Genomic DNA, 27,474 nt, shown 5'->3' with positions numbered 1-27,474 from the left:
AAGATTCACGTCTGATCTTGCTAGGACAGGAGATTCGTTTATTAGGTTTATATGCAAAGAGTAATAGCCTATTTTATTCTTTCTCATGTAACATCTCATTGGGGTGAACCTCACATAAAAAGAAAAACCTTGGCTTGCTTGAAGAAGTGGTCATTGTCAGTTGATCATTTTGTGAATAATTTTGGTAGGGCAAAAAGCATTGACAGGACTCTCTAAAAGCTGCTTTCTTGAGATGCCAATGCTTATGAGATGCCTAACCATTTAGAAAGGAAGAGCAGTAAGGGTAGGTCGCATAGTACAGGGTATCGAAGTGACACCTTGCTCAGCTGTAGCATAATGATGTCTTTATCTGTCATGCTTTTGATGTGGTGCACACAGAGTGGGTGTTGTTCTCCTTCAGCAGTTGGTTCCTGTGTGAATTCCTTCCCTGAGCTCAGTCCAGCAGCTGAGACCAACAGGCAGCTTCTGATTAAAGATCCGTCAATTCTAGAAATTACATCTTCTCTTTGACTAATTTATTGTCTAGCAGAGCACTTTTACATAGCTTTTCTGACCACACTGTTAGAGAAAAATCTTAAAATCTTAGGTATGATTAAGTTTTGTCATTATTAATTCTCTTCATTATTAATTCTCTTCATTTTTTTGGATTCAAGCTATCTGTGACCACTAGCTTTGTGCAAATAGTGATGGAGAGCATGACAGTTATACCTCAGTTAGAAAATGATTAAAAACAGCACGCTATAGAAGGCATTTTCTGAGTGAGGTAGGAGTTTGTCACATGAAAATGTTATTTAAATACTATTTTGAAACATATATCATGAATTCTGGGCCTGTATTATTTAAAGTAGAGAGTCTTGTCACAGTCTGAACCTATACACCTGTTACTGGCACATAATTAGTTTCTACTTATGTTTGACTGGACTTGGAGTATTTGTGGCATTTTCTCGTACTGCAAAACACATGGGAACATGAATTAGGCAAAATGTAAAATTACAAGGATTTTAACAACAGCCACTGCATACGTAAAATTTTAACTATTGCATATATCAAGAGGAACATCAAAAATGCCTATTTAACTTTTTATAGTGGCACATTTATACTATTTTCTTTCTATATTTGTCAGTTCTGTGTATTTAAATTATGCTGTATTTTTTAACTTGGTCATCAAATATTTGCATTATCCTTTCTCCAGCTAAATAAGTGATAATAAAGGCCGGAGAATATTATTTTAAGAGACTGTATGTCATTAAATACCAGGTCAATATATACATATACAGTTATTTTACTGCATGTATGTTTGCGTAATATCAGTCTCATTACTCAACTTTATTCTAAATTTCCTCTACCTTTTATTTTGAAAGCGAATCTGAATATTATGAGCCTGTCTGGGACTAAGGTAGAGTGACCTACAGTTCTACATGTCTTTACAACTACAGGCTTAATACAGACACACTCTAGGAAAATGACTGGAGGAAGGGAGAAGCCCCCTTTTTAGTTTTTTGCTGTTCAAGTCACGCACAAAATTTTCATAGTCAGCATGTGCCTCGGCTTTCAGGATTTACGTAGATATATCCTGAAGCACTGAGTAATTCTTAAAATATTAAAAGTTGATTCAATTTAATAATTTACTGACAGCAGGATTTAGTAATAGCTGTGACTGGTATATTCAATTAATTTGCCTAGAATTTAAATTCTCCCTTTTCTTCCTCTTTCAGTTACCAGTCTAGTGCAGTTGCATTTTCTGAGGCTGAGACTTTTGTTCATTACTAATTCAGGGCATATATGAACTGTTCAGCCTGAAAGATTCAGTGTCCCTTTTACTAACTTTCAATAGGTGCAAAGTGATATATTTAAAAGCTGTCAGGATGCAGATTAATGAAAGGATTCTTATTGCATAACATGATGACTCAGTTGTTAGTGACTCCTGTCAGGCAAGTTGTTCTGATCCACGTGCATTTCCCAGTGCTGGTAAGTTCCCTTTCACCCTGCCCAGGCTTTATGGGATGTACATGGTTTTAAAAAGAAAGACGAAAGGCTTTGCTCCAGCCTTGTAATTCAGCACCAGTTGAAATTATTGAAATCACTGCTATTTCAGCCAAAAGGGTTATTGTAAGCCAAACACATAGATCTTGAACTTACAAAGGAAGGCGCTGAGTTACAGCAACCTGAGATCACAGCCATCTCTGAGCTCTCCTGGGGAGCAGATAGGAGACACCTTCGTGACTGCAAGCGGTATGATCTTTGCAGCATTATTTCCTTGCTTTTCCCTGCTCCCAAAGATTTGGGTAGAAGGTTCACACAAGTGAATGTTGCAGTCTCACACTATTTTTACTTAAGTATGTAATCCAGTTATGAAGAATCAGGAATAAATCCAGTGTCTGTGCTAGGATTAATGCTGTACTTCAGTCATTCCTATCACTTAAAAAATACATTTTGGGGCCTGTCTACCTCCATTTTTTTATGAACTGCCAACATTCACATGGTCATTGCCACAACAGTCACAAAATGAATGAGTGCAGATTGAACTAGTTAGCAATGGTTCCTTAGAAAAGCTCTAGCTAGGTGTTTGCGTCCATGCTAGTTGCTGGGTGAGAAAAGCAGTCTTTATTCTGACATTTTTATAGATAAGCAACCTCCCATATACAACAATAGTTCACATACACTATACTCTCTCAAGATCTTTTTTAAAAAGTATTTACCTCTTTTTATCATCCACCACCAAGCTGACAAAGAGTAATTAGCTTATAAGCTTTTTTACCTGGAGCACACTTCAGCTGTCTTGTTCTTACTAGACCTGATCAATGCCCAAGATGCAACAGAAATAATAATGAAGAAAAGAAAGGGCTTTGCCCAAAGCAGTACATTTGGCATTACGAGGTGCTGGGCAATGCTTTCTGAGTGTGCATCAACAGCATAGCTTTAGCATTTTATCTTGACACTAGGTAATAACCGAGTTCATTGCTTGTTAGCACAGAAAGTCATCTGGAAAAGCAAAAAGCCTGCAATTTCCAGTTACATCTAACACTCCATTCTCATAAACGTTCACTCAAAAAACAATCAAACTTTTTCTCTGACTAGTTGTGTTCTTTGTGAATGATTTTTAATCTTTTTTACCCTGCAGGAGTCAGCAGTAGCTACTGTTGTGAAATCAAATATTCAGAAGGAAAAAGTAGCTGAAATAGTAGAGGAATAGAGCAATAATAAAGGAATTTCAATATCACAGGAAGTCAAACAAGGGCTAATTTGATCTTTCAAACACAGTGATGTCTCATCCAAAACAAACTGCAGCAACTGAAAAGTCAGTTTTTGCATGAGATGAAATGCTTATATTTACGGGCAATTACATTAAAAAAAGGGAATAAGCACATATATACTCCCTTCCTACTGAAATGAATTTCTGTTTGAGAAGACCTTAGTGAGTCGAAAAACCCTAAAGAGAATCCGTCACTGGTCAATATAAAACAGACCTTGCTGCTTGCCCCATAAAGTTCCCCATATCCAAAAGTCTATGAGATTTTTACAGACCTCTACAAGAGGCCACTTGCTTAGAAAACCTTTGGTGCTGCATCCACTCTCACATGACTTTTCCTGTCAAGTGAAGTATTTTCAACAATAAACCAGGATATTGTCAGCAAAACGCCACTGAAGAGGCTTCCTAAGGAAGAGAGTCCTCTCCCCATACAAATCACAAGATATTATACTCTTTGTGAGGCTTACCACCGCTTAGGGAAAAAGATGTATGATCCTGAATATGGCCCTAATTCATATGTGCTCTCTTACCTTTATACACATTATCTACTGCACAAATTAACCAGGCAAAAAGAGTGCAGAGTGCCCTCACATACAGACTTACAGGCACAAGGCTCAAAACCTTTTTTAAAGAGCTTACATGAACTGAATGAAACTGAATAGTTGGAGGTGATATTCTTCTGCGAAGTTATGAAGGTGGACATATTTCCCAATGCTAAACTGCAGAAGAAGAACTCTATATAAGAACTCATCTGAAAAAGCATCACTCAAACTTTTCCCAAATATACTGTTAGCAGGAAATTGTGAATTACACAAACGCATATTAAGAGGGTAAGGGTTTGTGAGGCTTACACTAGTGCTTTTAAAAGGAAAATCTGATATGATTAAAAAATAAAATAAAATGATATATAAAATGATATAAAATATTTTTTTTCCACACATCATGGCATCACCTTGTCTGCTTGAGTTAGCATATGCTATTTGGCTTACAAAAATATGTGACTGGGGTTTCAAATCAATTTGGCAAAGTGTAGTTCCAAAGACTTATTCTGTACACTACTTGTCTATCAGTAAATGCAATTTGGAAATCGAATATCAGAGCTGGGCCCTCAAAAAAATGACACCACTGGTCAATTGACACACACAACTGACACAACTGGTGAGACTATATGCAGAGCTTGGGGTTCACACGATAACAAAGCATTTGCAAGTTCATATTATATCTACAAATATTAATTAATAGAAGGTTGTAAGTGAAGAACACACTCTTCTAGAAAACTTTTTCAGTTTTGAACAAAATTCAGAAAAGGGCAAAGGTCCCATCTGACACACGCCACCTCAGAGGTTTCAAGATTTAGATACCAAATTATTATCTCTTTCTATTACCCTCTGTAAAATAAAAATATTTTTAAATAAGGTGCCTGGAAATGATTCAGAAGAAATAGTCAATGAAATAAAACAAAATTTGAAACAGAATGTGATGTTTACCTTTCCTTGTTAGAAAAAATGGATAATAAAAGAACTATGTTTGAGTTTAGTACTGTTTCATGATCTTTGACTCATATTTTAAAGTAACATGGTTGTTATGAAAATCAAAGTATTTGAAAATTAGTAAAATGAATTAAAACCTCACTGAAACAGAGTCAAATAAACTCTAGCACTCTAATTAGTAATGATCAAACATTAAAAGACTTGGAAATCTATTTTGGGATAGACGAAAAGTATGGAAATTTATTTAAATTATGCCACCCTGTGACTCTGTAAAACAAACTTAGGGATCTTACAAGAAGCGGATTTTTGTAGTAACTTTAGTATACACCGCTCCTAACTGAATGAAATTGTGCAAAAAGACTCTTTTGTTATCATGTGCTATCTAGACAGATTTCTAATTTCGTTTTCCTAGATACCAGCCATAACTTGCATAATGAAAAGGTCATTTTTTTTAAGTTTACATTGTGTTTGGTAGCCAGTGAAGAATCTCTCTTCTCCAAAACTGTCTAACCAACTAAATATCATTGTCATGTCATGCAAATAGTTTCTTTTCTTTAATTCCACCGACGACATCTACATGCTTTTCTTCCGAAAGAAAGAATAATATTCAAGACTTACGGAAATGAAAATAAGTGTAAAATACTAAAATAAAAAAAAAAACTCCTTTGGCAAAAGCAAAAGAACTCAATGTCATTATTTTTAATCTCTTTCACAAGGAACCCAAGAGGTGATAGACAATTTTGTAGATATCCAGTTTTCCTCTGTTTGTTTTCATTTTTCACAAATATTAGCAGCATTGTTTTAAATAACTACAACAGAATGAAATTAGCTCCCACTGTCAAAATCTGTCAAACTGAATAGTTTCCTGTTCTGTCAGTACCGCTACTTTTTGATCAAGTTGTGAAAAAAGTCAGAAATGAAGACAGAATTTGGTCCCAAATAATAACGCCACGATGCCAAACTGATTTAGGAATTCAGGGGGAAGGGACAGAGGGAGGGAGGAAGGGAAGGAGGGAATGAAGAAAGGAGTGAGGAAGGAAGGAAGGAAGGAGAAAAGGAAGAGAGGGAGGGAGAGAGGGAGATAGGAAGGTAGAAGGCAGAAGACAGGAAGGCAGGAAGGACAATATTTTTCAAGACAGCACCCAGCAGGAAGAGGGAATGAATTTCACAATGTTAGGCGTATTTATGGTGCCATATGCTTCAGACGAAAAAGTAAAGTTGTGAATTATCATCATTTTTTGTGCAATTCTCATGGCAGTCTGATCTGCAAAAGGACATGTGTTATTTTTACAATGGCAAACCTGCCTACAGCGTATTTGTTATAATAATTAAACAGGCTTTGCTAGTGCGGGATATATTAGCTTGCTAAAGACTTCCAATAATGATTCAGATCTGACTGCCACATCTCCCTTAAACAGAATTTTTGTCTGGTTAGCTTTGCAACTCTTGTTTTCCTGAACATGAAGACAGAAAGCTATTTTGCAAAAGAGGTGATTGAAGTAAGCAATAAATTACTTAATGCAGACCTATTTAGTTACAATTGCCACAGTGCAGGTCACAAAACCTTCCTTAATCGTTTAATTCCGGTGAAGGGACACTGCTGCGAATCCCAGGCCACTCACAGAAAAGTGAAAGAGTTGAAGAAAGAGACATCTCTCTCACTGCTATTTCAGTGTTTTGCTGCATTTACAAGTTTCTTGGAGCAGTGCTTTCCCTTAAATCTGCTTACGCTATAAGTTTTTTGATATAAGTGCGCTTCTCCAGGAGCTGAATCTATATGGGCTAACTGCCACCTCGTCGCATCCTCTGCGTCTAGCTACCCACGCTGCACACTTGGCTTTTCAGACACGAGCTAAACAGTCAGATCTCTAATAGTGGAAGAGACTTGCCCCATTTTTCCTAATAACATAATATTCAAGATATTTTTAGTGGTTAATTACTGATTTTACCTTTTCTTAATGATGCACACATCTCTGGGCAGCCCATCTCATGAGACCCACACAAGACTCTTACATGGTTTCTCTATTATATAGTTTCTCCAGTATAAAACTTTAAAATGCCCAAAACTGCTTAACGTGTCATTCTACCTGTCACTGTGTACAGTGATAATACAGACGCCTTTATCTGTGTGCATGGAAATTCACCTTATTTCATTAGCTTCTTGGAGACATTCGCATTCTTTTGTTCTGGGTCTGTTAGAGGCTTTTGTAGCCCTTAAAAGCCAGCTTTGTGTTACAAAGTGAGTTTTCTATGAAAAGTATCAAGCTAAAAATGAGTTTTCTATGAAATTTAAGCATGAAATGAAAACATAAAAATATAATTATCTTTCCTGGATTTCAGGACTGGTTTTCTTATTGTAGTAGGTGCTTATATTGAAAATAATTTATCCTACCAAAACAGAGCAATTCATTTACATTACAGTGCTCCAGAGGTAAAGGTGACATATGGACAAATTCTTGCACCTACAGAGAGCAATACTGAAATCACAGTCGCTTTTCCTTTACCACAAAAAGTGAGATATTAATTCATTGTGTTTTTTATTTTTGGTCTATATCACTGTCATTTAGCAAAATGAGCAAAATATAGCTTTGCTGTGAAATTGTTATTCAAGTTGAACAGTACCTGTCTTCACAACTCACTCAAATATGACAATTTGTATAGGTGAATAAAGATGTCAAAATCTAGACCCATATTACCTGGAGAAATTTGAGATGCTGCTTCGTAGTATCAGTAGCTTTTCCGAAAACTGAAGTAAGGTCATCCATGCCATCTTGGTATCTTACAGTTTGTGTTGATAGCTACCTCCCTTAGTAGTGAAAAGTCAAGACACTTATATTAGAAGTTTGATATGAAGCTAAATGGGGAGACTATAATACTGCTGTCATAAGCACTTAAGAGATCATGCAGAACAAATGAACTAAGTAGGGATAATGTCTGTGACTAGATTATTACAGAATGAGTTAAACTTAGTGTTGTACTCCTTTTGCACTATGTCATGTAGTGTGAAAAGAACAGTTAGTGACAATTTAGAAAAAAATATGAGAGCAACAGTTGTAAAAACAGTAATAAGTTCAGATTAACAGTTCACTTGTTAAAAGGCTTGAATAGGTAAATATCAGGTGTTGAAAGATCTGAACTTTTCATCAGACTTACTTTTGGCTCTTTTTTCTATGCTTATTTGGCTCAGATGAAGTGTAATAAGGAGCAGAATCTTACCCTTTATGCAGACAGGATGAGATTTTGTAATTGCAAATAATAGTGGTGCTGCAGACATTTGAAGTAGTATTTGATTTTGTTGAAATACACCACTCGGGAGTCAAAATGTTTCATAGGTTTTCATCACTTTCATTAGACTGGAATTACTTGCATTAGTGAGATAAACTTGACCCAAATGTCTTCATTCACATTTTGACACAATTCCTTCTAGGCAGCAATTTTTGAAAATCTTTCTTTTATTGAAATGAAGAATGAAATATGTCTGAAAGCACAGAATTTTCACAGAGTAGAGCTGTTGTCTTCTGGGCAGCAATAAAAATTACCATCTGTTAACCTTTTCTGGGAACAAACCAAAGGTTAATCAATAACCGTAACTTTTTGCAGTGATATGCTCCATAATGCAACAAAGGGCTTCTCTTTGGCCAACTGAATTGGCAAAAAACAGCATCCTTTATAAAACTTCTGATTATAGTATGAACTACAGAACTTTATGAGGTGGTTCTTCAGGCGGAAAGGGATGGTAAGGATGGGAGAAGAAACATTTACTGACTGTTGTGGAAGGAAAAATTATGTGCCAGTGTTTACCACTGTCTCTAGATCCAATCCAGTGGAAGAATGGAATGCAATCTCATTCAGCACATACTAAACATGGGAAAGAACCCCTTATCATCCCACTTTTGGCAAGTCAGAAAAAGGCAAGTGATAATATAAACCGTTGATACACGTAATTTTCAAGACAAATTCTGTTCTATATTGAGATTGAATTTTATTCTATTTCATTTTGAGAAGAATTCTGTGTCTTTAGGAGCTATAATAAGGTAATAATTCATGACATATTATTTTACCTGCTTTAGAAATTTGATTATTATGGAATTAGCATGACAAAAATTTAAGAGATACCTTGTAAAGCCCTGTCCTGATAACACGGACAAGCTTCACTGTCACTGCAAATGTGGTTCCTTGTAAAAGAACCTTAACAGATTGAAGACCATAGCAAAGACTGAAGACAAGACTGTTTACTTCCCCTTTAAAATGGACAGAATTCAAGATGAATGAAAAGGAAAACCTTGAGGCCAGGCTGGGACCAAATTTTTTTGTCTAAAAGAGTAGATTCAGGGACTATAGAGAGTGGTTAAGAAAATTTTTTTCTCCTCAAGACTGTAAGGTTGATGCTTTTTTCTTTTTCCGTAAAGGAAACTTATGCTGGAAATGCTTTTGCTCGGATAAATAGGAATATTTTCAAGAAAATATTGTCTGCCCCTTCATCCTCCATCTTGCTTCCATAAATTCACATACACCCTGACATCTATCTTAACACTTGGCTCTTTCAGAGAAAGTCAAGCCATATTCCACAGACTGAATTTTTAATACTATTATGTGGGATTCCTTTGCCATATCCTTGCGAAACGACTGTGATTGGAGTAATGTTGATATTGTCTACACTGGATATGTGAGTGAATGGAATTCTAAAGGGAATATAGACACTTATAATCTGCATGCATTATGCAACCCTTCCACTGTGATACAGCTATCATTACAAGTTCATTTCTAAGCTAATAGCTATTACTCTGTTGTATCTGAAGTATATATATGCAACAGAGATCTGAAATGAATGTATGCAGAACAGAGAGTAATTGCAATAACTCATTTGCTACCAGGTAGTAGCAGATGGTAAATCGTGATACTTAATGATGGTCATTATCTAGCACTTTCCCATCTGGAGTTTTTTAAATCTCTGCACAAAGATGAGTAAATATTATGATCCTCCTCTCCAAATGGACCTATAAAGGCACACAGAGATAAGGACTGAAATGGGACATTGTCGTAGAATAATATATTCCTTTACAAGTACTCTCTTTGAACTCATTACAGAAAAGTTATAAGCAGATTGGAAGAGTCTGAAAGCTGTAGACTGCATCACAGTCCCTAGTTCTCACATACATGTGGCGGCCTGAGATCCAAATTGTGTTGACTTTTGATGGTGTTCCACATGGCAGATCCACTGAGGTAACCGGTACTCCTCCTCAGGTAGAGATTACTCACAGAAAGGTTACCAAAATTTAGCTCTTTATCATCAAATTTTGCATGCTGCCAGACTCCAAACAAGAGGAAGATTACTGAGTCCCTTATCTTTAAGGAAGCACTGAATAGTGTGATGACTGCCCTTTCTTATCACCTGCACTTCCATAAATAAAAACGTTTGAAATAAAAAAGAATCTCCCTCTTCTTCTGCAGCCTATTGTGTGCATGTTAATGTGTTGCTAATTGATTGCCATACAGCAGTGGATATAAAAATGTGAATATAATTAATCTATAGTTATTTTAAATTCAGCTCATACAATAATATTTATCGTTACAGTTCATTGTGTATATGCAGATTAAAACAATTGAAAACATGGAATTATAAATGTTGAATGAGATTATAACATGTTAAGACACTGTGCACCAAATTAAATGAAATTATGACTAAGTGTGAAGCTATTACATAATATGGAAAATATTGTTTTTTCACTGATTACTTAGAGTGTAGTATCTGACTGATATTTCCATTTCCCTTCTATAGTTGATGAGAACTTAGTATGTGTTATTGAATTTGACTTCATAAGTATCTGGCTTGATAATCTTCTGCTTTCTAACTAATTAGCATATGGGAGCAAGTGAGTAACATAAACACCCCAATCCAGAAAACTGCTTGAACGTACTTTTAATTTTAAGCATGGAGCAGTTCCATTGATTTCAGAATACTTAATCATTTGCTCACAGAATACAGCCAAGGGCTTTCACGGAAGAGGCTGCTACTCTAAAAGCTGCAAATAGCAGGTTAGTGTTTGCTTTTTACCACTGAGGACAAATCACCTTTTGTGCTTCTCATAGTCCCAGGAAAACCTTAGTCTTATGCAGCAAGATATTTTACAAATGTCTACAAATAAATAAATGAACCACTTCTTTCCCAAAGCCCTTGAATCGTTTCACTCCACAGCGCACACGTCCTTTTTCTCAGCATAGTCTTAGTTTCGTCTCTTTCTCTGCAAGTCTCTGCTGAATCTAGACTCTACTTCTTTCCATTTGTATTCAGCTTGGTGTTTTCACAGTCCTTCGATGAGTTAGTGATCATGGTTACCAAGACAGAAGTATCACTTTTAGTAATAAATACATGATACTATGCTATCATAATATCACAATAATGTGGAATATGATTCTAGGCTCACCTCCACACACAAAAAAGTAGTGATATTAACAGGAATATTTTAATTAGCTCTCCTAGCACAACTGTTTCTTAGCATTGGATTTGATCTAGGAAATATAGCCATGTCACTTACAAAATCAAGCAAACTTGCTGAGGGTGCACTCTGTCCCTTCCTCCAGGTCATTGATGACTCCACTGAACAAGACTGGACCCAGGACTGCCCCCTGAGGGACACCACTAGCTACAGGCCTCCAACTAGACTCTGCGCCATTCACCACAACCCTCTGAGCTCTGCCACTCAGCCAGTTCTCAAGTCACCTCACTGGCCACTCAGCCAACCTACACTTCCTGCGTTTACCTAGGAGGATGTGATGGGAGACAGTGTCCAAAGCCTTGCTGAAGTCAAGGTAGACAATATCCACTGTTCTCCCTTCATCTACCCAGCCAGTCAATCCAGCATAGAAAGCTGTCATCAGATGATGAGGGGACTGGAGCACCTCTCCTATGAAGAAAGGCTGAGGGAGCTGGGCCTCTTTAGCCTGGAGAAGACAAGCCTGACAGGCCATCTCATCCACGTGTCCAAGGATCTGAAGGGGAGGGGTTGAGAGGATGAGGCCACTCTCTTCTCCGTGGTGCCCAGCGACAGCACAAGAGGCAACGGGCACAAACTGAATCACAGGAAGTTCCATCTAAACATGAGGAAAAGCTTCTTCCCTGTGAGGGTGACAGAGCATTGGAACAGGTTGCCCAGAGAGGTAGTGGAGTCTCCTTTGCTGGAGATATTCAAAACCCGTCTGGATGTGATCCTGGGCAATATGCTCTAGAAGACCCTGCTTGATGAGGGGGGGTGGGGTTGGACTAGATGATCTCCAGAGGTCCCTTCCAACCTCAACCATTCTGTGATTCTGTGTTTCTGTGAAGACAGAAGTTTAAGTTAGAGACAGTAGAGCATGCTTAATTGACAGCCTGAAAGAGATTCTTGATTTCAGTTTATGATAAAGCCGAAGACAAAAGTTCAGAAATTTTCTGTTGTAGGGGCTCACCAGTGTATTTCTGCTTTGCTGGAGGAACTATTTCTTTAGATGAGGAAGTGTTTTATCCTAGCTTTCATTTTAGTTTTAAGCTTCTGCAGAAACTGCTAAAAGAGTGACCGTTGCATTCATTTTGGTGGTAAAGCTTCTTATCCATTTTGAATTGTAATGGAATGACAGATCTGTTAGACATTTCATTATCTCCTGAAATAGCTGGAATTGCAAAAGGTCTTGGGAACTTTAATCCTTTAACCATAACCTATTGATATTTGAGCCCTCCCAAACTGTTATTAATGCAATGGAAAAAATAATACTTCAGGAGTAGCTACAGGCCATGCACAATGTCTAAACAGAATCAGTTCACTAGAGCTGGGCAGAAGACAAGAGATAAAGGACATAAATTGAAATAAGGATGGTTTATACTGGACATAAAGACATTTTTTTTCCCCTCATGAGGACAACCAGGGTTTGGAAGAGGTCGCCTAGAGAGGTTGTGCCCTCTGCATCGTTGCAACGGAGTCCAATGGGATAAAGCCCTGAGTAACCTGGTCTGACCGCAAAGCTGACTCTGCTCAGAGCAGGAAGTTGGTCTAGAGACCTCCTGAGATCCCTTCCAACCTAAATTGTCCTATAATCCTGTGATTATAAATTTAGCCTCTTGTTTGCTTGTCATGTATCAATATTTGCAGATGCACTGTGATTCCCTCAGTCTTACTTCAAAGTGTTGATGTATTCACAAAAGTGCAAGGCAGAGGAAGCTGCTTTCTTAAAATTTACTTGTAGTCAGTGAGAAGAGAAAGGCCTTTGTGGAGTCAGAATACTCAGGTTTGCTCACTTTGTCTCCCCATGAACTGCAGAGGTCTTAAAATTAGTCTTCCTGAATATCCCCCATAAGGACTATTTCCATTGGACTCCCAAATTTACTTTATCAGGTGAACGATCATGGATTTTTTTCCCCCCAATTTTTAAGTTCTGATATCCTGTAATCAAATGTCTTGTAGTATTGTTTCACTTATGTGTCTGTTGTCTTCATGGGACTTCAGAAACAATTTTGTGTGGATGGTTATGTCCGTGAAATTCAACTTGTGAATGCTCATGGGGGAGGGTAAAAGAGATGCAAATGCAAAGCGAGAAATTCAGTTAAAGGAAATGAAAAAATACTCGAGAAATAGGCTTTGCAGTATTTGTAGTGGGTTAGATAAACAACAGGATTCTCATAACTAAGGCAGTTACCTTCTGCTGACTAGGTTGAATATATTGAGCTGTTGTAAGCAAGAAAATGTATAGTGCATCTATTTCTTATGCAGTTCATGAAAACATTTTACATTTAAATCTATGGAATCAATTTTTAATCGTATGATCATAAGATTCCTGGCTGCACAAAGACCATCTTATTTTTTTTCCCCATCTACCTTCCTGGAAATTTTGCATTTTCATTTCCACATTTAAATTAGTCCATGTAGCATCTTTTATTTAAAAACAAATTCACCTACTGAGCAAAATAATTAATAAAAATGCATGCTCAGAGAAATGAAAAGCATTAAATGACATTAAGAGTGAAATATACCTTTCTTCTACTGATATTTGCCCTTTTATGTACTATTTCTATTTCTATTGCTTTATACTTTTGACTGAAATATGTCTTTCCTCTAACTGACCTTCTTTACTTCTGATTTTGTCATGAGTATCCTACATATGATGCCCAGATAGAATTCTGTATTGTGTGATACCCTCTATTCTTTTGCATATTTTTCATTTTGATTGGGTCATATCACTAACGCGTTGTATCTGATGTTTATTTTAGAAAATAGATGTAGACTTGGACTACAACATAATGTTACAAAAATGAGTTCCTTAGATTCCCAATCAGGATATTTAAATAGATATTTAGATAGGTATTTAGATATTTAGAAGTATGTTTTATAGAAAGATATAGTCATAGCTATTTTTACAAAAGAAAACTAGTGTGTTTCCTTTTGTGCTTAACATCAGGATTCTGCACGCTTGCGATTGATGCTGGAGCCAGAAAGGAGTTTTCTTTATAACGTCTTTGGTCTGTACTATTTGCAACTTATTTATGCTTTATATGCTGTACCACTAGGTTTTGTTTCTCAGAGCTGAATCTTATTCTGCTGTTCATTTTAAACTTGCACAGTTGGAAGAAAGGGTTAAAAAGAAAAAAAAAAGAATGAAAAAGTTGTTTTTATATTTACTTTAGACATAGGTACTAAAATTTTCAGGAAATGAAATAAAATTGGGGAGATACATGTATTATAAAATTATAAAATAGGAGAGATCAGTGACTCAAAATTTGTTTTGTTGGCAAAGAGTCTGACTTCATTTTCTCTCACTAAAGGGAGCTTCTTTACATAAGAATCCTTTGCCAGACAATGATGTCATTTTAGTTTATCTTCTCAACCCCTGCTTTCCTGCCTCTGGATTTATCTCGACTTTGTTCTTACAGTAACTCCCATGGCGTTGGTCTGCTGTGAATTCAGTTCTGCTTAATAACTATCATTGAAAAAAACATACATACATAAACAGGAATCAGCAGTATCTTATTTGTTTATTTTCATTATAAAACTCATAAAAGGGAGTAGCAATGTCAGTAATACAGAATGATGGTTTTGAAGAAGGGCTCTCCGGAGAAAAGCCAAATTCTCTCAATTAATGTAGGAAAGGAGACAAAAGGTGCCCGCAGACTTGTAACTATTGTTACAGACACTTTTAATCCACAGCTGGTTTTTTTTGCTGAGGAAAAGATAGTCTTAGCAAAGGTACTGCATCTGACATCTGTTTGGTTTTTCAAACAGTATTAAAAATGGACTTTTTTTGTTCACGAAAATGATAAGAACAAAGATGCTGATTCGCAGCTGATATAAACCAACATAATCATACAAGTTGAGAATCTAGCTGAAAATATGTAAACCTTATGCTTATGTTTGCAATAAAGCACTCAATGCTCAGATGAACTATCAAATAAGGTTATGTGTTTGAAAGGATGGAATTTAGATGGGTGAGCACATAGACGAACATTTAGGTTGAGGCAAGTCAGTGTTTGGTCACATATTGTTAGCAGTAGTTTGATCAGGTGTTTAGATGGCTTTATAAACTGAGTGTAGTTTGGGAAATAAAGAATTGTCTCTTACTGTCATCAAGCGCCTCATGCAAGATTCACTGGGCAAAAGTTGTGGAACCCACAATAAAGAGGAATTTAAGGACGCATAGAACAACAGGATGCTAGGCACTGGGACGGATTTAGGATATCGGGAATGCTGAGTTTCCCAAATCTTCCACAGAAACTGAAACATGAGAAACAAGAGCTAAATGCATATGAAAAGCAAACCATGAAGATAAATAGGAGAAACAGAACAAAGCCTTCTCTATTTGCAGAAAAAGAACTCAGAATGAAACACTTGCTAGGAATAATGTCCCAAATAGTGAAATAGCTACTCCTACTACAAATAAGGGTTTTCAATAATTTTATTATACTAAAAATAATGGAATTCTCTGAAGCAAATATTCATTTTCTTTATCAAAGATAATAACACAAAATTTGATTAAATGTGTGTTTTATGTATCTATCTCAGACATATCCACACACAGTGTCATCACTGTTAGACGTTCCTACATTAGAAAGAAGATAATTTCTGGAAGAATTGGCTCATGTTTAAGGGACAGACAAAGAGAGAAGGGAGAGGCAGCTCTAGAGAAATGCTTCCAAAGAGAAAGGGTAAATGATCCTTCCAGGAAAATATACTGACTCCAGCAATGAAATAAGGTGAGGAGGTTGCCTTTCACTACCCCCGCATACTCGTTCCTCCTGAAAAGATAAAGAGGGAGGTATTTTTAACCCAGACTTTTATGTGATACATATTTTATTATTTGACCTCACAAACAAGCACAAAAACACAAGTGATGAAACAGGGTCAGGAACAAGGATCTAGGGTTGATGAGTGGGGGAGCCTGGAACTTTTTATGCTGGATGCTGCACTCTGCAGGTCATGTAATCCCAGCAGTATTAGACCACAGAAATATCTGTGGTCTGTAAAAGTCTGTAAAAAATCTATGGAATTGTTAATTTAACCCATAAAACATGTTACAACTCGGAGTTCATAAGAATGAACACATAGGATTATCACTCGAAGCTGCTGGACTGCACAAGGCAATAAAGCCACAGAAGTGACCATAATGTCAGAATATCTCAGCAAGAGAAAGGAAGAACAGATGTAGCCTTTCTTAAAAATGTAGTTTGGTATCTCTCCTTTACTGCTAAGACATTTTACTGTCTTCAGCAAGCTATAGCCATGACTCTACTTATGGATTTGCTTCACAGTAGTCCTTGGAAAGAAAAAAAAGCAGTTAACTGAGCTACCATAAAAGTAGTAAAATAGTTTAATGAAAAGATATCTTGTCTTAGTTCTCTGCTGTTTATTTTCCCTGCTTACAACTTCATTTCTTCTAAAGTTTGTAGTAGAGACAAAAGTCTCCCACCACAAACAGAAAGCTAGAGTATATGCAGGACTGAAAAGATTATGTGCCCTGTCCTTCATGTAGGGTGATGCTCTCTACCCTTCTAGACTCTCAGATGTATATCCTATATCATATTGAAATAGCTTCAAATCTTTTTATGTTACAGGACAGGATGCATCAAAGTATGTCCCTGTACTTTCCTGGTCGTGGTAAAATAGGTATGAACAGGAGATAAAGAAGTGCCAGAAGGAGGAAAATTTAATGAATCTGGGATGAAAAAAATGCAAAAAATATAGTGCAAGATCCATATTACCTAATACACTTATCTTACAGTTAAAATAAAGTTTCATAAGCACCATAAAACAGTAATTATTCCACTTACGTCCATCAGTTACATTGCTTAAGTGAGAAGAAATTAGGTCCAAATCATTAAGTTGTATTTGTTAGGGTGAGTCAATGTAGGCTGCGTTTGAATTAGAGTCAGATGTTGAGAAAGGCCAAAGAGACAATTTGCTAGTATAGTATAGTATAAACTCATACCTAAATATAACTTATTCTACAACAACTACATAAGTCAGTACGTTTGGATGCTGCTTGGCCACAGTTCTCCTTCCATTTCTGAATACCATATGCATAAACTCTCTGACAAACACACAACAGAAATTTGTTTCGGGGCAATTCTGTCTCTTCCGTACTAAACCTTAAAGATGTGCCCTTGGAGAAGGAAAATTTATTAACTGTGACAACAAAAGTGTCAAGGCAGAAACATACTGGGAGCTTTTGCAGCATTTGGTAGAAGGGCTTTATGAACCAGCATGTTGCAAAAACAGAACAAGGTCTCTTACTCTGTAAAAACGAGATCTGAGGATGCATGAAACAGTTGTAAAGCAATACATTAACCTTCTTCATTAATATGGATCACAAACTGAGTCATTTGGGTAATTTACTAATTCCAAAATAAACTATATACATTATGCAGTTCAAATCATAGAATGTTAATTATGAATATGCATTAGGCATGACTTTCCCTCTTCTATTGCTTCTATTGCTGTAGGATTTTTAATTTCATCAATAGACTTATTGGACTGTAAATGAGTTTCCTACTCTCACCTGTATATATCTTAGCTGAAAAGTGGATTTGTCCTGTTTCGTTCTGTGAAGTTAAGACTTGTCAATATCTGCGATTTTATGTAACACAGATTTGAATGGCCCCTCAAACAGCAGAAAACTTTACAATGGAGCTGGCAATCTACAGGCTGCTAACCTTTAGATTTCCAGTTAATGTTTTTTGTGCAACAGAGAGAATGACACATTAAAGAACGTCTTCAATTGCTTAGGAAATTACATATTTTTTTAATTACATTTAATACTTTAGAAACACTTAACAAAGATCTACCCAAACACTTTCATAGACAATCAATTGCTAGATTATGCATTTATCTATTACTTGAATATTTTTGCAGGCCAGCTCTTCAATGCTATAAAGCAGTGAAGCTCCATTGTGTTTAGTAGGGAAATATCATCCTGAAACATCTCTAGAACTGGTCTATATTTTTTTGCTGCATCTTATCCTATATTTAATATGCAGAACCAACACAGGTCAAACTCTGATGAGCTTAGGCTAGCCTAACTTTATTTTCTTCCTCAGTATAACAGTGCCAGTTCCAGTGCTAGGGCATGCATCATGCTTTTTAGCTCAACACTATTTTCATTAATGCTGCAATAAGTGATTTGATAAGTAGGCTAGTCATGCCAAGGATTAAGCTTTCTCAGACTTTACTGAGTCTCCAAAGAGAGTCAGGGAATGTTTTGTTTTTTAATGAACCAACATTTCATTTTCATTCCGAAGAACATGCTTTTTACCAGAGTGCCAGGGATGTAAGTTTTAGCTAAGGTCAAAAAATTTAGAATAGTTGTCTGCAAATACAGTTATGAGCCAGTTTTGTACTCTCCAATACTGGTACCCCAGCAGAAGCTAAAAGTGGGCTTTACATTGGCTGAAGTGACTGTACCTAGAAATTGCTATGATAGAGTGGCAGCTCCTAATCAACCGCATTCCTTTACTCTCTTCCTTCCTACTGTTTTCAGTATATCTGAAAAACTTATCTGGAGGCTTTATAATTTCAGAAATTTGTTCCTGCATTGGCCAAATGCTAGCACTAAGATCATTTTGTGAGTGTATGGTGCAAAGTCTCTGAAAGTTGAGCATCTGGTATTTTTAGTATTTCTTTTCTTATTCTTGCCTAGATAATACCGATGTATGGATGCTATTAGCTAATCTTAAGTTTCAAAGTTAGAGATCATGAAATTGAACAAATGTCATAAAATTCTGTTGGCAGCTTTGAAGGATTTTCAGTTTATTTTGGGTGATGAGAAACACTAAGAAACTCCAGGGGTAGGAAATGGCACTGTTGCAATAACAGGATTTTCTTTCACTGGCCTATAAAAATATTCTGTAAACGACATATTTTGAATGCGTTTGATATAATCAAAGGATCACATTTGTGTTGAATGATTCTATATTGATACATATATTTTTATTAAAAGCAAAGGTAAAATACTTTTACAACGTGTAAGCATGTTTTTCTTGTTTAAGAACATTTCAGACCTTACAGCGTTAGATGAATACATGAAACTGATGCACTAGAACTGCATTTATTGTGTTTTCCACCTGGTATTGTAGGTTCATCTTACTATTCTACAAGAAAATGAACATCATTAGGTTTTAATAATTCTGAGTCCTCCAGATCTTCACAGTACTTTATATAACAGTTTTAATAAGACACAGACATTCTTTGACAATAAAGTTATAGGAATGCAGAGATATTTAGGAAGAATAATGACCATTTATGCTCATTCATTGCTTCTTGAATTACCATAGTGCTTTTTCATCAGCTCTTTACCTAATACCTATTAAGGTATTAGAAACATTTGTTGTACTCTGAGTGAATTAGCGCTTTCTAATGTATCTCTGAAATGTTATCTCCTATTGTTGTCGTGTGATAGAACTTGATGCTGTCATATCATATATTTAGAAAACGGATGAATTAATGTTGTTGCCTATCTCTCTATAAGTTGTTTGTCTTTGGATACAGGGCATAGCTAACTAGTCATTATGAAATATGCCATTTGAATATTATAAATAGGAAATTTGGATAAATGGAATACTAAACTCTCACTTCATCCTGTGTTTATGTGTAACTATTTGTAGTAGCTGAATTCTAATGTCAGTAACAGAGGTAAATCTAAAATGAATCAAAGTTTAAATTACTTGTGGTTTCCATCACTTGTGGTAACTGAGATTTCATTCTAAACTCTACTTAAATCAATGGCCGTTTTACTTCTGATTTCAATGTGCAGAGTTTAACATTTTGTCAAAATGCATGGTTTCTGAAATGGAAGTAAGAAAATATTCAACAACACCCACATAGATGTCTGAAATTTCTCCCACTATTGCCAATGAGGGTCTCGAAACTTCCAAATGAATTCAGCCTGAATTATGAGCAAGTCTGTTTAAAATTGGAAGGAAACAAATTGCTTTTACTGGCACTTAGAGACAAAATAAATATGATTTTACTTGGCAACATCATCTGCTTTACCAATAGCAACAAAATCCAGTGAATGGAACATGTTGAGTTTCTACTCTAAATTTTTGTTTTCCTTCAGAATTGAAACCTAAAAGCTAAATTAAATTGTTGCTAAACAAATGAACACAACACAAAAAGGCTGCTGAACCCTCTACGAACCAAAACCACTGTGTTTCATCTAGCTTTAATGGTGAATTAAGATATACACTAAGGCTTAAACAACTCTTTGATTTTCACACCGTTACTAATTTTTTTTTTTTTTGCAATAAATGGAGAAGGAGACATGAAATTCCTGCATAAGCCTTTTAGAACTATAACTGCTGTGTTTATGATGCAACTGTTTTTTGAATTTACTCTACAGGGACCATGGAAACAGCTTCAGACTTTGCAGGCTTACTTGAAAGATAGTTAATGGAGCTATCATAAAATCTGAACTGAAAACTTTAAAGATGAGTTTGACCTGAATCTTACCTGCTATAACATTGAAAGAAGAATGTTTATTGCAGAAATTTCTGCAAAAAGCTTACTTAATTTTATAGGCCAAATCCTATGTGTATTTGCTGCTATACACAGTACCAGAGCAGATCCAGACATTAAACTGCCTGAAAGCCAAGCATTCTGTGGGCCCAGCTCTTGCAGATTTTTTCTCCTCCTCCTTCTTCTCTATATTTTCTCTACTTTTATATGAAATTGCTACTCTGTGAGTAGGTTAGCACTGCCTCTCCAGGGAATCTGCTCCAGTGCTCTGTCACCTTCACAGCGAAGAAATGTTTTCTTATGTTCAGATGGAACTTCCTGTGTTTCAGTTTGTGCCCATTTCTTGGCCTGTCCCTGGGCACTACTGAGAAGAATCTGGCTCAGTCTTCTTTATACCCTCCCATCAGGTATAAACATGCCTTCTTCTTCTCTGGTAAGAACAGTCCCAGCTCTCTCCGCTTCTCCTCATATAAGAGATGCTCCAAAAACCTTAATCATCTTTGTGGCCCTTTGCTGGACTCGCTCTAGTAAGTCCACATCTTTCCTGCACTGCAGAGCCCAGAACTGGACATAGAACTCCAAATGAAGTCTCACCAGTGCTGAGCAGAGGGGAAGGATCACCTTCCTTGACCTGCTGGCAATATTCCTAATGCAACCCCAGATACCACCGGCCTTCTTGGCCACAACGGCACACTGCTGGTTCATGTGCATCTTGCTGTCCCTATAAGACCTTAAAGAGGCAAAAGTCAATAGCTAGGATACACTGCAGGTCAGCTTTCTTACAGATGTGGTCATTCTTGCTGGAAAGATAGGTAAGTCCATAGCTAAGGCAAAACTGGGGAGAGAGAGTTTTAAAGGTAAGCCCTATCCTTCTTCACATTTCTATGGGTGAATTACTGTTCCTGCAATTTTTCTCTTCTTAGCAGCATACCAGAACATTTCTGACCAGCAGAAGAGGAAAGGCTTCGGGATGTACATTCAGAAAATAAAATTTAATAATTTTATTTCCTACTTTTCAGGAACTGTAAAATATTAAGCAGCACAGTATACTCTGTCTCCAAAATCACAGCTTCTCACTTAAAGCAGCAGGAGCTTTGCAGAGAGAACAATAATGCAATCTTGGTCTGATGACTTAGTATTTTCCTTACTTCAGGGATCAGTGTCACCTGTCCCTAGATCACTCTTAGACAGGTGTCTATATTGCTCAGTTAAGCACTAGTAAAGCTGAGCAACTGTGCTATGGAGAACCAATCAAAGAAATTAAAATATGACTATAAAATAATAAGGGCACTGTACCAAGAAGCTTCTCAAATGTTCTTACCAAGACTTTACATACCTGTTGAGCAGGATAGGTGCACATTCTTAAGAAAACCTTCATGGCAGATCCCTCATTTACCGATACCATCCTTTCAGCATCTAAGAGAAAGAAAAGAAGCCCTGAAGAAGATCCGTTCTTGGCTCTCAAAACTGCCATAAGTGAACCATCAGTGCTTGACAGAAAACATTGATGGCTCTAGAATGGATGCTGCAGGAAGAGAATATTTGTTTCACAGAAGAACTGCACATCTTTTTACCACGTCCATGTCTCAGATAAAAGAAGGACTAAAGAATTAAAAAGATTCTGGATTCTGGTAATGCTCTATACCCTACTTTTATCACTGACACCACTCGGGGTAGTGCTGCCTTTATTAACGCCTTTTGGGAAGAAGTTTAACAGAGCCTACTGATAGAAACCAATGCCATTCCAAAAATGGGCCACTAATGGTCACCACAGTCCCAAATCGATCTACCTTCTTTCTTTGGGGAGGAGAAGTCCAAATTTACTGAGTGGACTTTTTGCCCAGCATTTGTCAGGGCTAAAACCTAAAACTCAATTGGAAAATGTAGCAAATTTTTCGAGCATTGATGCAGCTCTGTGCCAACACATCTAGGAAAAATATTCTGAGGCAATCCAGAATGATTTTACTACAGATCAGAAGAATTAACAGCCCATGCCTTCCTATTAGTTCCAGCTAGCACAGTACATCTTCCTATGTTATGCAATGTGGACACACTGCCACGCATTGCATTTCTGTCTATCATGGTTCTGCCTATAAATGTGCAATTTATCTAAAAATATACAATATTCTCCAGAAGGAGAATGAAAGAGAGACTTTCAAACGTAGCACCAATTCACGTGGCTGTTTAGCATACTAAATAATCTTAATGGCAGATCTTGTGCATTATCTTTTAGTCATTTATTCTTGTCACAAAATACAGGAATTTTCAATGACCAGAGAGGCAAATCTATTCCTCAATTACAGGATATGAATAGAATAACATGATTTATTGAGACAAGGTGAATGGTTGAGAGGCAAAAATTCCTAAAATCAATAGCAGTCACAGTCTTCTCAGGAAAACATAGGCTTTAAAGGTCCTCAACAAATACAACTCTGTGAAAGGAAAATAATTTGTCATAAGCAGAATTTACTTAAATGCAGTGACAGTAATAGAAACTGAAAAATAAACTGATTTCTAAATGTTTTGCCTCACTTCAATGACTGGATATAAATTCTATCAAAACTGAACTCTGCTATAAAACTGAAACAAACATATTGATTCATTCAGCCATACATACAGCCTCCTTTAAGTGTATATGCTCCTTTTTGTGAGTACTAAAAGTCAGCCTAGTCTGTTTGTTTTGAATTGTAGAGCTCAGGGCACATTATTGACACAAAGTTTGTCTTGGTCAGTGCAAGAGGAGAACAAACCACTACATTAACTTCAGAGTGCTAGCTGTAGTTTTAGTTATTAAAGTCTCCTGGAACCACGGTTACCCCCAGCAGCGCTACGGAGCCCTTGCCAACACAAGGGACACAAGAAGTAGTTCGGAGTAGCAAGTAAAACTTCCCGGATGCACAGTCTGAGTGCTGTACCATTTTACTGGCTGGGGCATCATGTCCATTCTCATCTTGCTCTGGAAAGAAGACATTTCCTTGTCATGCCAGAAAGTTGTCTCTAAAACTTCTTTCTTGAGTATGCTTTAAGTGCTTCTTTTACATTGTTTCTTCTTATGCCTTTATCAAAGTCAGCGGACCTTTGACAGTTTAGATCAGCTGGCAGAGCTTTTCCTGCTAGAAAGCTACATGACATTCAACAGCTTCGTTTGTACAGTATAAGACATTATTCAATTTATTCTGAAATACTATGTGAATGCATTTATCAAATGAACTTTTGGCAGGAAAGCAAAATATTTTGGTCCTTATGAAAGGTTTGAAAGACTTGAGCAGCAAAGTTTTGTAGTTATCTACAAGGTCCATGAACGTGACTCAGCTTGAAGTAGATTGGATTACTTTTCCTAGCTCATACTTTCTTTGGTTTCGCATTTAAAACCACCAAAAATGCACCCGTTGTACTAGACTTATAATACAAATACGCACTGCCTGACTTTTCACACGCAGCCTATATAATAGCCAAGCCGCTGGGATAATTTACATTAAATTCTAATTTAAGAGGGCAAGCAGGGAATCTAGAGTGAAAGACTTCTTCCTTACCTTTACCAGTTTCTTTTATCACAGTCCTTTATCGCAAGGTTTCTTGACAGGTTACCTGAAACATTGTGCTCTTTAACACTGCTATACTACCCAGACCAATAGTAGGAACGAAAGAACACGTACCACTTACCAAAAGAAGTAAATGTGCCTGACACCCACTGTTTACCACCATCTCACAAGAATATCAGTGGCTGAAAGGACAGAAGGAAGTGAAAAGAAACAGCGTGTCACAGTTTGCAAGAACCTAATGTGAAGAAAGATCGCCCAGAACTCAGCACGGCTTTGGCACTTGTAGTACTTTCTCTCAGATAAATTGTGCCCATTGTCCCATACTCACGGGCCTACGCATGGACATACTCACAAGGATGAAGAGGCATCACTGAAAAAATATGCTCCAAACTGCACATGTAGTGAACTGAATCCTTTATAAGGTAAATACTCCAACAATGTTTTTTTCCTCTGCTAAAAGGATCTTGGATCCATTGGGAACACATATTTGGTCCAGTCAGCCAAAATGTGTATGCATCACTGTAGCAGACTGGAGAACAACATAAATTTCGATGTTCGTTTCAAACTTTACAGCTATTTTTTAACCCTGTTAAAGCTGTGATAGAGGAAAAAATCCAGTTGTAATCTAGCCACTTTCTCTGTTTCTCCTTTTGTAAATGAAGATTATCACATAAAGCAAAGTCATAGTATTCAAATGCATAATAAAACCGGGCCACTGAAGTTAAGTGATTAGCTAAAACCTATTTTAGCTGTTGTTTTAATTTTTCTTTTACAAACAGCCCTGGCAACGTACAGTAAATAAATTCTTTAACAGCAAATAAATTCTTTTAAAAAGTCCTTTTTCTAACTTGGGCTGAATAAGGATTTTCCACAGGATATATTTAATGTATTTATTAATAGCCAATAAAATGTCATGATTCAAAGTAGATGTCTACATTGAACCGAATAGTATTACTCAGACCTCCTCCCAGTATGCTCTCACTGACACTGTTTTGCTACCATAAAGGACTGATATAGCCCATATTATGTTCTCCTTTCTCGTAGTAAGGCATTTTTCTAAAGACACAGTGACATCAGCCAAAATTTCAGCCTTATGCTGTGAAGCTGTAGGCTAACAGTAGTGTATCTATCTACTTAAAACAGGCAAACAAAAAATACCTCTATCACAGGAAAACTGCTATTACACAAAACTTTTACAGTGTACTTAAGACAGGCCTTTTTGTGTCTTGTTATTTCTTCAGCATCAGATCACAAGACACTGGTTAACAGTTTTGTGCATGCGTGTATAGTATAATGCTTATTTGACCACTAGATAGTTCTTATTGACCAACTTTCATGCAAAAACAAACAAACCAACTCCCCCCATGAAAATCATCCAGGTTACTGAAATGAGTCTTTCTAGACATTTTAAAGCAATTTATAAAAAATTACATTAAAAGAAGGAGGTAAGTTCAAATATACTAAATTATGTATCCTGTCTAATTATTGACTTGTCAAAGCGATTTGGAAAAGATCACTTTCAAAGATTTCTGTCTGTACTCTTAAAACAGAAGGAAACTCTCCTCACTTCACATATATCTGTCTGACTTATAAAATGCTAATTAAGAGCCTAGAGAAGCCACAGTAGGAGTCAAAAGTGCCCTGCATCTCTTCCATCTCAGACAGGCTCAGAATAATGTGAATTAAGACACAAGGTATTCAAACTAATAAATTAAACAAAATGTGTGATTTCTGCTTTTCCAATATGAGATTTCATTTAAAAGATAATTTGCTTTTGCATACTCACCCATGACCGTTTTTAACCTTGTTCTGAGACCATACAAGCTGGAAATTTTCACATCTTTTTCTCCATTATTCAGTTCCTTCCCTCTCACTTAGGACTAGGAGAGTCTCATAACAATAGTTTACTAGTGTGTTGATTGTTATATTTCTAAATATTCATTAGCTTTATTTTAATAATTCATAAAAGCTTGCAATTAGTATCAACTTTCATACTTATTCTGTTAGATTCAGTTGTAAATTAGGCTTCATGGAGTTGTTTGCCTTTGAATCTGTTATTAGCTTTCCAGATCCTTTCTGTTCTGCAGTTATGATGGAAGACACCTCTCCAGCAAACGGTTTTACTCTCAGTTGGGATTTTGATATTCGGATGAACTATTCCATCTTGTTGCTGTTTTCGATATCCCAGAGTACTAACATAAAAGAGAAAATACATTTCTATACAGAAACCAAAACCAGGGCTCATACTGAGATGGTGTCTAGCAAAATAAGTAAGGATTAATTAATTCATTTAAATATAAGGTCTACTAGGGACAAATAGGTGTATTTAAGTGTTCTGAATCCAAGACTTGATAAAAATGTGGGCTTGTTACATCTGACTCTGGAAGAACAAGTTTAGGAAGCTTCCAAAAAATATAGTCTATAAAAGTCAATCCCTCCCTAAAATCTTGCCTCTATAGGGTCTACAAATATCAGTCCATTTGGGATAACAAGATGCAGAAAGGCAGGGAAATAGAAGCACACTCTTTATTGTATTCAGTCAGATCATTCTCCATTAGTTGGATATGAGCACAGACACCTGAACTCTCTAATGGAAATGGAAAACTCGTATGTAAGCAGTAAGCCCACTATGTAGTGCTGAATGTATTTGAGGAAAAAAAGACAACTATCCCATGCTTTGCCGGATGAGATTTATCTACCTTTTCTAATCTCTTCTACAAATCTGGGAAATGTTCATTCTTCCAACTCTTTCTGTCCCTCCAAATTCACAGCTGCTACACTTTGCACATGATCCCAGATTTTTATTGATACTTCAGTTTGTCTGCCACTGAGCACTGTATAGCATTTTGGAATCTTATCTCTCGTTTCTAACGGTAGCTGAAAGTCACAAACAGAAATGTTATATAGGCTGTATTATTATAAATTTTCTCTGTTGAAAGCTTCCCCCTGAAATAGTCTCCAAAAATGGGAGGTTCTAGGATGCAGTAGCTCACTTCTGGGACTCTCTCCTAGGAAGCTACCAATACTTCTCAGCATCACACTGGTGATTCTGCCTCAGCGTAATGCTGGCTGGTCCTCACTCTACCAGCCCACTCCTCCATTTCCAATCAGCTTGACTAACTCCAGAGACTTTCTCCAGAGCAGCTGTGACCCTGTGATGCACAGACTGACCTGATGTTCTGCTGTAATACTGTCAGCAAGGAACTGTCGGTCCTAAATTT

The 27,474-nt window shown here is 36.7% G+C and overlaps 1 long non-coding RNA gene across 1 annotated transcript; it reads right to left on the bottom strand.

Moving 5' to 3' along the window:
* Window positions 1–10,644: 10,644 nt before the first annotated feature.
* LOC138068012 (uncharacterized) lies at window positions 10,645–24,438 on the bottom strand. Its single transcript, XR_011142527.1, has 3 exons — window positions 24,375–24,438; window positions 22,048–22,127; window positions 10,645–12,056 (listed from the first exon to the last, which is right to left on the bottom strand). It is a non-coding gene; the product is annotated as an uncharacterized lncRNA (long non-coding RNA).
* Window positions 24,439–27,474: the final 3,036 nt, after the last annotated feature.

Source organism: Struthio camelus, chromosome 8 (genome assembly GCF_040807025.1).
Source record: "Struthio camelus isolate bStrCam1 chromosome 8, bStrCam1.hap1, whole genome shotgun sequence".
In the NCBI taxonomy this organism is placed as follows: domain Eukaryota; kingdom Metazoa; phylum Chordata; class Aves; order Struthioniformes; family Struthionidae; genus Struthio; species Struthio camelus.
This window is presented reverse-complemented; position numbering and strand designations above follow the sequence as displayed.